Source organism: Oncorhynchus masou, unplaced genomic scaffold, assembly GCF_036934945.1.
Source record: "Oncorhynchus masou masou isolate Uvic2021 unplaced genomic scaffold, UVic_Omas_1.1 unplaced_scaffold_1534, whole genome shotgun sequence".
NCBI classification, from domain to species: domain Eukaryota; kingdom Metazoa; phylum Chordata; class Actinopteri; order Salmoniformes; family Salmonidae; genus Oncorhynchus; species Oncorhynchus masou.
The window spans coordinates 67,501-80,000 of NW_027005377.1; the positions used below are offsets into that span (position 1 = coordinate 67,501).

At 45.6% G+C, this 12,500-nt stretch overlaps 1 pseudogene; it reads right to left on the reverse strand.

Annotated features, from left to right (window-relative positions):
- The window catches only part of LOC135531158 (transcription factor COE1-A-like), a 100,403-nt pseudogene that overhangs the window by 37,798 nt on the left and 50,105 nt on the right, over positions 1–12,500 (reverse strand).

Genomic DNA, 12,500 nt, shown 5'->3' on the forward strand with positions numbered 1-12,500 from the left:
ATGAGACAGAGGAATGAAGGGATATATGAGACAGTGTATTAGAGACAGGGGAATGGAGGGATATATGAGACAGAGGAATGAAGGGATATATGAGACAGTGTATTAGAGACAGGGGAATGGAGGGATATATGAGACAGTGTATTAGAGACAGGGGAATGGAGGGATATATGAGACAGAGGAATGAAGGGATATATGAGACAGTGTATTAGAGACAGAGGAATGAAGGGATATATGAGACAGTGTATTAGAGACAGGGGAATGGAGGGATATATGAGACAGAGGAATGAAGGGATATATGAGACAGAGGAATGGGGGATATATGAGACAGTGTATTAGAGACAGGGGAATGGAGGGATATATGAGACAGAGGAATGAAGGGATATATGAGACAGTGTATTAGAGACAGGGGAATGGAGGGATATATGAGACAGTGTATTAGAGACAGGGGAATGGAGGGATATATGAGACAGAGGAATGAAGGGATATATGAGACAGTGTATTAGAGACAGAGGAATGAAGGGATATATGAGACAGTGTATTAGAGACAGGGGAATGGAGGGATATATGAGACAGAGGAATGAAGGGATATATGAGACAGAGGAATGGGGGGATATATGAGACAGTGTATTAGAGACAGGGGAATGGAGGGATATATGAGACAGAGGAATGAAGGGATATATGAGACAGTGTATTAGAGACAGGGGAATGGAGGGATATATGAGACAGTGTATTAGAGACAGGGGAATGGAGGGATATATGAGACAGAGGAATGAAGGGATATATGAGACAGTGTATTAGAGACAGGGGAATGGAGGGATATATGAGACAGTGTATTAGAGACAGGGGAATGGAGGGATATATGAGACAGTGTATTAGAGACAGGGGAATGGAGGGATATATGAGACAGAGGAATGAAGGGATATATGAGACAGTGTATTAGAGACAGGAATGGAGGGATATATGAGACAGTGTATTAGAGACAGAGGAATGGAGGGATATATGAGACAGTGTATTAGAGACAGGGGAATGGAGGGATATATGAGACAGAGGAATGAAGGGATATATGAGACAGAGGAATGGGGGGATATATGAGACAGTGTATTAGAGACAGGGGAATGGAGGGATATATGAGACAGAGGAATGAAGGGATATATGAGACAGTGTATTAGAGACAGGGGAATGGAGGGATATATGAGACAGTGTATTAGAGACAGGGGAATGGAGGGATATATGAGACAGAGGAATGAAGGGATATATGAGACAGTGTATTAGAGACAGGGAATGGAGGGATATATGAGACAGTGTATTAGAGACAGGGGAATGGAGGGATATATGAGACAGTGTATTAGAGACAGGGGAATGGAGGGATATATGAGACAGAGGAATGAAGGGATATATGAGACAGTGTATTAGAGACAGGGGAATGGAGGGATATATGAGACAGTGTATAAGAGACAGGGGAATGGAGGGATATATGAGACAGTGTATTAGAGACAGGGGAATGGAGGGATATATGAGACAGAGGAATGAAGGGATATATGAGACAGAGGAATGAGGGGATATATGAGACAGTGTATTAGAGACAGGGGAATGAAGGGATATATGAGACAGTGTATTAGAGACAGAGGAATGAAGGGATATATGAGACAGTGTATTAGAGACAGGGGAATGAAGGGATATATGAGTCAGAGGAATGGGGGGATATATGAGACAGTGTATTAGAGACAGAGGAATGAAGAGATATATGAGACAGAGGAATGAAGGGATATATGAGACAGTGTATTAGAGACAGGGGAATGAAGGGATATATGAGACAGTGTATTAGAGACAGAGGAATGAAGGGATATATGAGACAGTGTATTAGAGACAGAGGAATGGGGGATATATGAGACAGTGTATTAGAGACAGGAATGAAGGGATATATGAGACAGTGTATTAGAGACAGGGAATGGAGGGATATATGAGACAGTGTATTAGAGACAGGGGAATGGAGGGATATATGAGACAGAGGAATGAAGGGATATATGAGACAGTGTATTAGAGACAGGGGAATGAAGGGATATATGAGACAGTGTATTAGAGACAGGGGAATGAAGGGATATATGAGACTGTGTATTAGAGACAGGGAATGAAGGGATATATGAGACAGTGTATTAGAGACAGGGGAATGAAGGGATATATGAGACAGTGTATTAGAGACAGGGGAATGAAGGGATATATGAGACAGTGTATTAGAGACAGGGGAATGAAGGGATATATGAGACAGTGTATTAGAGACAGAGGAATGAAGGGATATATGAGACAGTGTATTAGAGACAGGGGAATGAAGGGATATATGAGACAGTGTATTAGAGACAGAGGAATGAAGGGATATATGAGACAGTGTATTAGAGACAGGGGAATGAAGGGATATATGAGACAGAGGAATGAAGGGATATATGAGACAGTGTATTAGAGACAGGGGAATGGAGGGATATATGAGACAGTGTATTAGAGACAGGGAATGGAGGGATATATGAGACAGTGTATTAGAGACAGGGGAATGGAGGGATATATGAGACAGAGGAATGAAGGGATATATGAGACAGTGTATTAGAGACAGGGGAATGGAGGGATATATGAGACAGTGTATTAGAGACAGGGGAATGGAGGGATATATGAGACAGTGTATTAGAGACAGGGGAATGAAGGGATATATGAGACAGAGGAATGAAGGGATATATGAGACAGAGGAATGAAGGGATATATGAGACAGTGTATTAGAGACAGAGGAATGGAGGGATATATGAGACAGTGTATTAGAGACAGGGGAATGAAGGGATATATGAGACAGTGTATTAGAGACAGGGGAATGGAGGGATATATGAGACAGAGGAATGAAGGGATATATGAGACAGAGGAATGGGGGGATATATGAGACAGTGTATTAGAGACAGGGGAATGGAGGGATATATGAGACAGAGGAATGAAGGGATATATGAGACAGTGTATTAGAGACAGGGGAATGGAGGGATATATGAGACAGTGTTTAGAGACAGGGAATGGAGGGATATATGAGACAGAGGAATGAAGGGATATATGAGACAGTGTATTAGAGACAGGGGAATGGAGGGATATATGAGACAGTGTATTAGAGACAGGGGAATGGAGGGATATATGAGACAGTGTATTAGAGACAGGGGAATGGAGGGATATATGAGACAGAGGAATGAAGGGATATATGAGACAGAGGAATGAAGGGATATATGAGACAGTGTATTAGAGACAGAGGAATGAAGGGATATATGAGACAGAGGAATGGGGGATATATGAGACAGTGTATTAGAGACAGGGGAATGAAGGGATATATGAGACAGTGTATTAGAGACAGGGGAATGAAGGGATATATGAGACAGTGTATTAGAGACAGGAATGGAGGGATATATGAGACAGTGTATTAGAGACAGAGGAATGAAGGGATATATGAGACAGTGTATTAGAGACAGGGGAATGAAGGGATATATGAGTCAGAGGAATGGGGGGATATATGAGACAGTGTATTAGAGACAGAGGAATGAAGAGATATATGAGACAGAGGAATGAAGGGATATATGAGACAGTGTATTAGAGACAGAGGAATGGGGGGATATATGAGACAGTGTATTAGAGACAGGAATGAAGGGATATATGAGACAGTGTATTAGAGACAGGGGAATGAAGGGATATATGAGACAGAGGAATGAAGGGATATATGAGACAGTGTATTAGAGACAGGGGAATGGAGGGATATATGAGACAGTGTATTAGAGACAGGGGAATGAAGGGATATATGAGACAGTGTATTAGAGACAGGGGAATGAAGGGATATATGAGACAGTGTATTAGAGACAGGGGAATGAAGGGATATATGAGACAGTGTATTAGAGACAGGGGAATGAAGGGATATATGAGTCAGTGTATTAGAGACAGGGGAATGAAGGGATATATGAGACAGTGTATTAGAGACAGGGGAATGAAGGGATATATGAGACAGTGTATTAGAGACAGAGGAATGAAGGGATATATGAGACAGTGTATTAGAGACAGGGGAATGAAGGGATATATGAGACAGTGTATTAGAGACAGAGGAATGAAGGGATATATGAGACAGAGGAATGAAGGGATATATGAGACAGTGTATTAGAGACAGGGGAATGAAGAGATATATGAGACAGAGGAATGAAGGGCTGGCAACACACTCTTGTTTCCTGTAGCCTATTAGATGGACCTCTATATATTTTGCACACATGTACGTACCTGTGTGCACATGCAGAAACACACAGACACCGGTTTACGTTGGTTTCCCTGGGGGAGTGTGGCACCTGCTCAGGCTAATACAGGATATAAGACAAGTGGATGGTTTCCTCCATCAGGCCTCCCTCTCTCTCTCTCTCTCTCTCTCTCTCTCTCAGGGGACAGGGTCGTTTTTCTCAACTGTTTGGAGTATGTTGAGGGAGGGAGGAAAGGAGGGGGTGGAGGGGGCATGTGGGTGACAGAGGACCTCATGACCTGACTATAACCCTCTCAGCTCAACGCTAATGGCCTACATTCTCAAAGGCTTTAAGGTAACGGATTGGATATTGCTTCCTGAGTAGCACACTATCAATCTGAATCACAGACAATAGTCACATGACCTTATCCAAATGAGGTCCTCCTCAGCTTACAAACTGAGTTGACAACCAGTCTCATCGAGATGTGGTTACTGAACTTCAGATCTGACAGTACTGTCAGTACTGGCCTGGACCAAGAGAATGCTGACCATTGTAAAGTACCCTTTGAGGAGCCGGCTATGCCTGGCGGGGCGTACTGTAGAGCAGAGCTAGAGAGCAGACAGACCCAACTGGCATAGTCACCATCACTACCTACAGAGGTATATCAGGTCTGTCCTCCCCAGAACAGCTGCAGCCAGGCTGGGTGGTAGGGGTGGTAGAGGGAGGGTGGGCTGGTCAGTACTAACACAGATACTCACATCAGTGGGGGGGTGGGGGGCTGCTGCCTAATGACATCATCAGATCATCACTTCCTGCTAGAAGCCACCTCTCACTACTATGAACGTTATGAGATGTTGGAGAATGTATTCAACATGTGACTTGTCACTCCATGCTGATATAAGAGGTGTGAGTGAGTGAGTGAGTGAGTGAGTGAGTGAGTGAGTGAGTGAGCGAGTGAGTGAGTGAGTGAGTGAGTGAGTGAGTGAGTGAGTGAGTGAGTGGAAGGAGTAATGTTATGGAGCGATAGCTACAATAGCTGCCTGGTTGCATATTACACAGCTGATGCTGCTGTAAATACTAACGTGAACTAATGAAGTGAGACATGTGTACGCCCAACTAAAGGCATCCACTCCCTCAGTCTTCTCTGATAGGTCACATGTCCTGCAGTAACGTATCCTTACTTTCACCTCTGTCATGACTGGAGATCCTCTAGTTACTAATGTCATGAGAACAGTCGTTTCCCTCACCAGAGTCCAGGTTGGTTTCAGTCGACTCCCTCGCTAGAGTGAGTCCAGGTTGGTTTCAGTCGTTTCCCTCACCAGAGTCCAGGTTGGTTTCAGTCGTTTCCCTCTCCAGAGTCCAGGTTGGTTTCAGTCGTTTCCCTCTCCAGAGTCCAGGTTGGTTTCAGTCGTTTCCCTCTCCAGAGTCCAGGTTGGTTTCAGTCGTTTCCCTCTCCAGAGTCCAGGTTGGTTTCAGTCGTTTCCCTCACCAGAGTCCAGGTTGGTTTCAGTCGTTTCCCTCACCAGAGTGAGTCCAGGTTGGTTTCAGTCGTTTCCCTCACCAGAGTCCAGGTTGGTTTCAGTCGTTTCCCTCACCCAGAGTCCAGGTTGGTTTCAGTCGTTTCCTCTCCAGAGTCCAGGTTGGTTTCAGTCGTTTCCCTCACCAGAGTCCAGGTTGGTTTCAGTCGACTCCCTCGCCAGAGTGAGTCCAGGTTGGTTTCAGTCGTTTCCCTCACCAGAGTCCAGGTTGGTTTCAGTCGTTTCCCTCACCAGAGTGAGTCCAGGTTGGTTTCAGTCGTTTCCCTCTCCAGAGTCCAGGTTGGTTTCAGTCGTTTCCCTCACCAGAGTCCAGGTTGGTTTCAGTCGACTCCCTCACCAGAGTGAGTCCAGGTTGGTTTCAGTCGTTTCCCTCACCAGAGTGAGTCCAGGTTGTTTCAGTTTCAGTGGTTTCCCTCACCAGAGTGAGTCCAGGTTGGTTTCAGTCGTTTCCCTCACCAGAGTGAGTCCAGGTTGGTTTCAGTCGTTTCCCTCACCAGAGTGAGTCCAGGTTGGTTTCAGTCGTTTCCCTCACCAGAGTGAGTCCAGGTTGGTTTCAGTCGTTTCCCTCACCAGAGTGAGTCCAGGTTGGTTTCAGTCGTTTCCCTCTCCAGAGTCCAGGTTGGTTTCAGTCGTTTCCCTCACCAGAGTCCAGGTTGGTTTCAGTCGACTCCCTCACCAGAGTGAGTCCAGGTTGGTTTCAGTCGTTTCCCTCACCAGAGTCCAGGTTGGTTTCAGTCGTTTCCCTCACCAGAGTCCAGGTTAGTTTCAGTAGTTTCCCTCACCAGAGTCCAGGTGAGATAGAAGACAGCCTACTATAGGTCCATACAGTATATGTGTGTTTGTGTGTGCTGACGGTCATTGCCTGTGTTTCTCTCCTAAGGACCAGGCAGAGCAGAGTCAGGAGCAGCTGGGTCAGGGAGGGTAGGATGGGAACAGCCAGGAGTAGCTGGGTCAGGGAGGGTAGGATGGGAACAGCCAGGAGTAGCTGGGTCAGGGAGGGTAGGATGGGTACAGCCAGGAGCAGCTGGGTCAGGGAGGGTAGGATGGGAACAGCCAGGAGCAGCTGGGTCAGGGAGGGTAGGATGGGAACAGTCAGGAGCAGCTGGGTCAGGGAGGGTAGGATGGGAACAGCCAGGAGTAGCTGGGTCAGGGAGGTTAGGATGGGTACAGCCAGGAGCAGCTGGGTCAGGGAGGGTAGGATGGGAACAGCCAGGAGCAGCTGGGTCAGGGAGGGTAGGATGGGAACAGTCAGGAGCAGCTGGGTCAGGGAGGGTAGGATGGGAACAGCCAGGAGCAGCTGGGTCAGGGAGGGTAGGATGGGAACAGCCAGGAGTAGCTGGGTCAGGGAGGTTAGGATGGGTACAGCCAGGAGCAGCTGGGTCAGGGAGGGTAGGATAGGAACAGGAGGGGTGCTGGGAAAGGCTAGCGGAGGGGTGGGCGACAGGGTACGTATGCGTGTAACAAGATAAAGTGCCGTATATTTATTACTCCCAAAGAATCAATTTACACTCTGCTTTCCTGCAGCTCACACACACACACACACACACACACACACACACACACACACACACACACACACACACACACACACACACACACACACACACACAGACACACACACATGCACACACACACACACACACACACACACACACACACAGGTGAGGGAATAAAGGACTGCTGTGCTTTGCTTTGGTACCATCTCTAGGTAACGTTAACTGCTCTTCCACAGCAGTGATGTCAACGTCTCTGCCCTTCCATTGAACATGTTCGCACGGCCACATGTGACATCGTTAACACATATGCAGGAGTCTGTGTGTCGTTGTTGACATTGGAGATGAATAAGGACTCCACCGTTGTTAACACGTGAGTCTGCTCTCTTGATGTCACAGGAAGTTTGCGTAGCTGGACGCGCTTTAGTGATTAACAACTCATCAGATCGAGACCCCAGGGTCATGACCCACTACGGCTACAGAACACTAAGGTTCAGCTGGATCCCAGGGTCGTGAACCACCACAGCTACGGTACACAAAGGTTCAGCTGGATCCCAGGGTCGTGACCCAACATGGTTACAGAACGCTAAGGTTCAGCTGGATCCCAGGGTCGTGACCCAACATGGTTACAGACCGCTAAGGTTCAGCTGGATCCCAGGGTCGTGAACCAACACAGCTACGGTACACAAAGGTTCAGCTGGATCCCAGGGTCGTGACCCAACATGGTTACAGAACGCTAAGGTTCAGCTGGATCCCAGGGTCGTGACCCAACACGGCTACAGTACCATAAGGTTCAGCTGGATCCCAGGGTTGTGACCCAACACGGCTACAGAATGCTAAGGTTCAGCTGGATCCCAGGGTCGTGACCCAACACGGCTACAGTACCATAAGGTTCTGCTGAATATGTAGGAGTGACCCGACCAGGCTACAGTACCATAAGGTTCTGCTGAATATGTAGGAGTGACCCTTCCCTGTTGAAGGAGCTGCTTTAAACCTGCTTTAAACTGTGTACGTAACAAATAACCTTTGATTGGATTTTGATTTGGAGAGAATTAACTGACACATCTAAAGAGAAATGATCCGTTGGTCGTAATGGTTTAGACGTGTAGACTCTGATTGGACAGTTAGGGTACAGGCTGTGGACTAAATGGTCAGTTGAAGAACAGGAAGTGCGACTGATAGACTCTGATTGGACAGTTTGTGTTCAAGGCTGTGGACTGATTGGCCATTTGAAGAACAGGAAATGTGACTGGTACCTTTGGAAGGCGTTCTGGATCCCCAGGGTGCCGGGGGGATGACCTTCTGCAGTCGTTGGAAACCGTAGTCGATGGTGGGTTCATTCAGAGCTGAGGACACACACACGCACAATACTGAACGGTTAGAGTATAATAATATTACAACAATCAATGTTTTCGTCATACGTTCAGAATATAATCTGGAATTGAGTTCACTCTTCGTACAGTATTTTTCTTGTTTTATTAATTTTCCAGCAAGTTTCTGAAGTTGTGTTCCACAGGAAGTACAATATCTATCAAGAGTAGGAAAGTGACTGTCCTGAATACATCAAAGAACCAGACTGGTACCAAGGCCCTTTCCTGCCTGTGATTGCTTTAAAGGGGCAATATGTAGTTGCTACACCCATTTTTAAAACTTGTTAATGAATTATATATACCCATTGATTCTTCAAGAATATAACTTAGGAATGCCTCATGAGCTTAGTTTAACTGTCACACCCCATGAGAACACAACATATAAGCTTGTTTTTCTCCAATGTTTGTAAACATTGTAAACGTAAACAAACACTGTACACTCACAACATGGTTAATAAAAATCATTTTGATATCACGGATGGTCAGTTATTGCGTCTATTCATCTGAGAGTGGTTACATTTCTCTGGGCCCTTAGCCTTTCACCAAAACAGGCTTTCACTGACATTTTCAACAAATCCCTGTCCGGGTATGTAATACCAAACATGTTTTAAGCAGACCACCATAGTCCCTGACCCCAAGAACACTAAGGTAACCTGCCTAACTGACTACCGACCCGTAGCACTCACGTCTGTAGCCATAAAGTGCTTTGAAAAGCTGATCCATGGCTCACATCAACACCATTATCCCAGAAACCAGAGACCCACTCCAATTTGCATACCGCCCCAACAGATCCAGAGATGATGCAATCTCTACTGCACTCCACACTGCCCTTTCCCACCTGGACAAAAGGAACACCTATGTGAGAATGCTATTCATTGACTACAGCTCAGCGTTCAACACCATTGTGCCCTCAAAGCTCATCAATAAGCTAAGGACCCTGGGAATAAACACCTCCCTCTGCAACTGGATCCTGGACTTCCTGACAGGCCGCCCCCAGGTGGTGAGGGTAGGTAACAACACATCCGTCACGCTGATCCTCAACACAGGGGCCCATTTGGGGTGCGTGCTCAGTCCCCTCCTGTACTCCCTGTTCAGGCATGACTCCAACACCATCATTAAGTTTGACGATGTGGTAGGCCTGATCACCGACAATGACGAGACAGCCTATAGGGGGGAGGTCAGAGAGGTCAGTTGTTGTCCTGTCCGTATGGTGCCAGGACAACAACCTCTCTATCAACGTGATCAAGACAAAGGAGATGATTGTGGACTACAGGAAAAAGAGGACAGAGCACGCCCCCATTCTCATCAATGGGGCTGTAGTGGAGCAGGTTGAGAGTTTCGAGTTCCTTGGTGTCCAACAAACTAACATGGTCCAAGCACACCAAGACAGTCGTGAAGCGGGCACGACAAAACCTATTCCCCCTCAGGAGACTGAAAAGATTTGGCATGGGTCCTCAGATCCTCAAAAGGTTCTACAGCTGCACCATCGAGAGCATGTTCGGCCTCTGACCGCAAGTCACTACAGAGGGTAGTGCATACGGCCCAGTACATCACTGGGGCCAAGCTTCCTGCCATCCAGGACCTCGATACCAGGCGGTGTCAGAGGAAGGTCCAAATAATTGTCAAAGACTCCAGCCACCCCAGTCATAGACTGTCCTCTCTGGTATCGCACAGCAAGTGGTACCGGAGCGCCAAGTCTAGGTCCAAGTGGCTTCTAAACAGCTTCTACCCCCAAGCCATAAGACTCCTGAACACCTAATCAAATGGCCCCCCTTTTTACACCGCTGCTACTCTGTTGTTATCATCTATGCATATTCACTTTAATAACTCTACCTACTGTGCATGTACATACTACCTCAACTAACGGTGCCCCCGCACATTAACTCTGTACCGGTACCCCCTGTATATAGTCTCCACATTGACTCTGTACCGGTACCCCCTGTATATAGTCTCCACATTGACTCTGTACCGGTACCCCCTGTATATAGTCTCCACATTGACTCTGTACCGGTACCCCCTGTATATAGTCTCCACATTAACTCTGTACCGGTACCCCCTGTATATAGCCTCCACATTGACTTTGTACCGGTATCCCCTGTATATAGCCTCCACATTAACTCTGTACAGGTACCCCCTGTATATAGCCTCCACTGTTTATAGTCTCCACATTGACTTTGTCTACATTGACAGTATCCCCTGTATATAGCCTCCACATTGACTCTGTACCAGTACCCCCTGTTTATAGTCTCCACATTGACTCTGTACTGGTACCCCCTTTATATAGTCTTGCTATTGTTATTTTACTGCTGCTCTTTAATTACTTGTTAGTTTTATTTTTTATTCTTATCCGTAATTTATTTAAATTGTTTTAAACTGCATTGTTGGTTAGGGGATAGTAAGTAAGCATTTCACTGTAAGGTCTACCTACACCTGTTGTGTTCGGCATTCCACTGTGAGGTCTACTACACCTGTTGTGTTCGGCGCATGTGACTAATACAATTTGATTTGATTTGAGATCCACTTTGTTATTGTTTTAACGGTGGATTCGCCCTTTAAAATGAGCTTTTTATTAGTTAAACTTTCTGGAGATAACAAAGCTAATGTAAAGAAGAGTGGAGGGGATTTACATATATGATTGTAGCTAATGGGAGTCAATGTGAAGAAGAGTGGAGGGGATTTACATATATGACTGTAGCTAATGGGAGTCAATGTGAAGAAGAGTGGAGGGGATTTACATATATGATTGTAGCTAATGGAAGTCAACATAAAGAAGAGTGGAGGGGATTTACATATATGACTGTAGCTAATGGAAGTCAATGTGAAGAAGAGTGGAGGGGATTTACATATATGATTGTAGCTAATGGAAGTCAACATAAAGAAGAGTGGAGGGGATTTACATATATGACTGTAGCTGATGGGAGTCAATATAAAGAAGAGTGGAGGGGATTTACATATATGATTGTAGCTGATGGGAGTCAATATAAAGAAGAGTGGAGGGGATTTACATATATGACTGTAGCTAATGGAAGTCAATGTGAAGAAGAGTGGAGGGGATTTACATATATGACTGTAGCTAATGGAAGTCAATGTGAAGAAGAGTGGAGGGGATTTACATATATGACTGTAGCTAATGGAAGTCAATGTAAAGAAGAGTGGAGGGGATTTACATATATGACTGTAGCTAATGGAAGTCAATGTGAAGAAGAGTGGAAGAGATTTAAATATTTGATCGTGGCTAATGGAAGTCATTTCACATTCCCATGAAGCTCGACTGCCCTTATTTATGAAAGTGAGTGTAAAAAGCACGTATGGTAATCTGGAGATTTTAAAGGACATTCACTTTTTACGTTTAGCATTGAAATTGCAGGTTAAAACCCATTATCCTGTCAGAAGAGAGAGACCTGTAAAAGCATGTCAGTCAGAGGGGAGGTGACAAGCGTATTTACATGCCTGGTGACAGCCAGGGGAGAGAAGATGGCCGCCCAGCCCCAGAGCATTGTTCTAAAGAGTTCCTACCCAAATGTCGTGAAAGATAGGAACACCCAAATGCCTTTAAGAGCTCGGAGAGACTCAACAACAGCACAGACAGAGAAAGGGGGTTGGTTTCTCTTCTGAGAGGCCCAAGGATGTGTTCATCAAAGAGAAAGAGATGGAAAGTGTTGAAGAAATGTTCCAAAACATCTTGCCATGGACAGGTGTAGTTTAGGTACACCATAGAGGTGAATGACAAGCTTTGACTATTCCTGTTGCTAGAATAATCACACTTCTGAAGCAGAAAAGTTTGCACATTAACACGGAAACAAATGCTTTCTTGTTCTGAAAAGGATCAGATCATGTCTGTGGCAAAGAGTGTTTTCACCACGGGGGCTG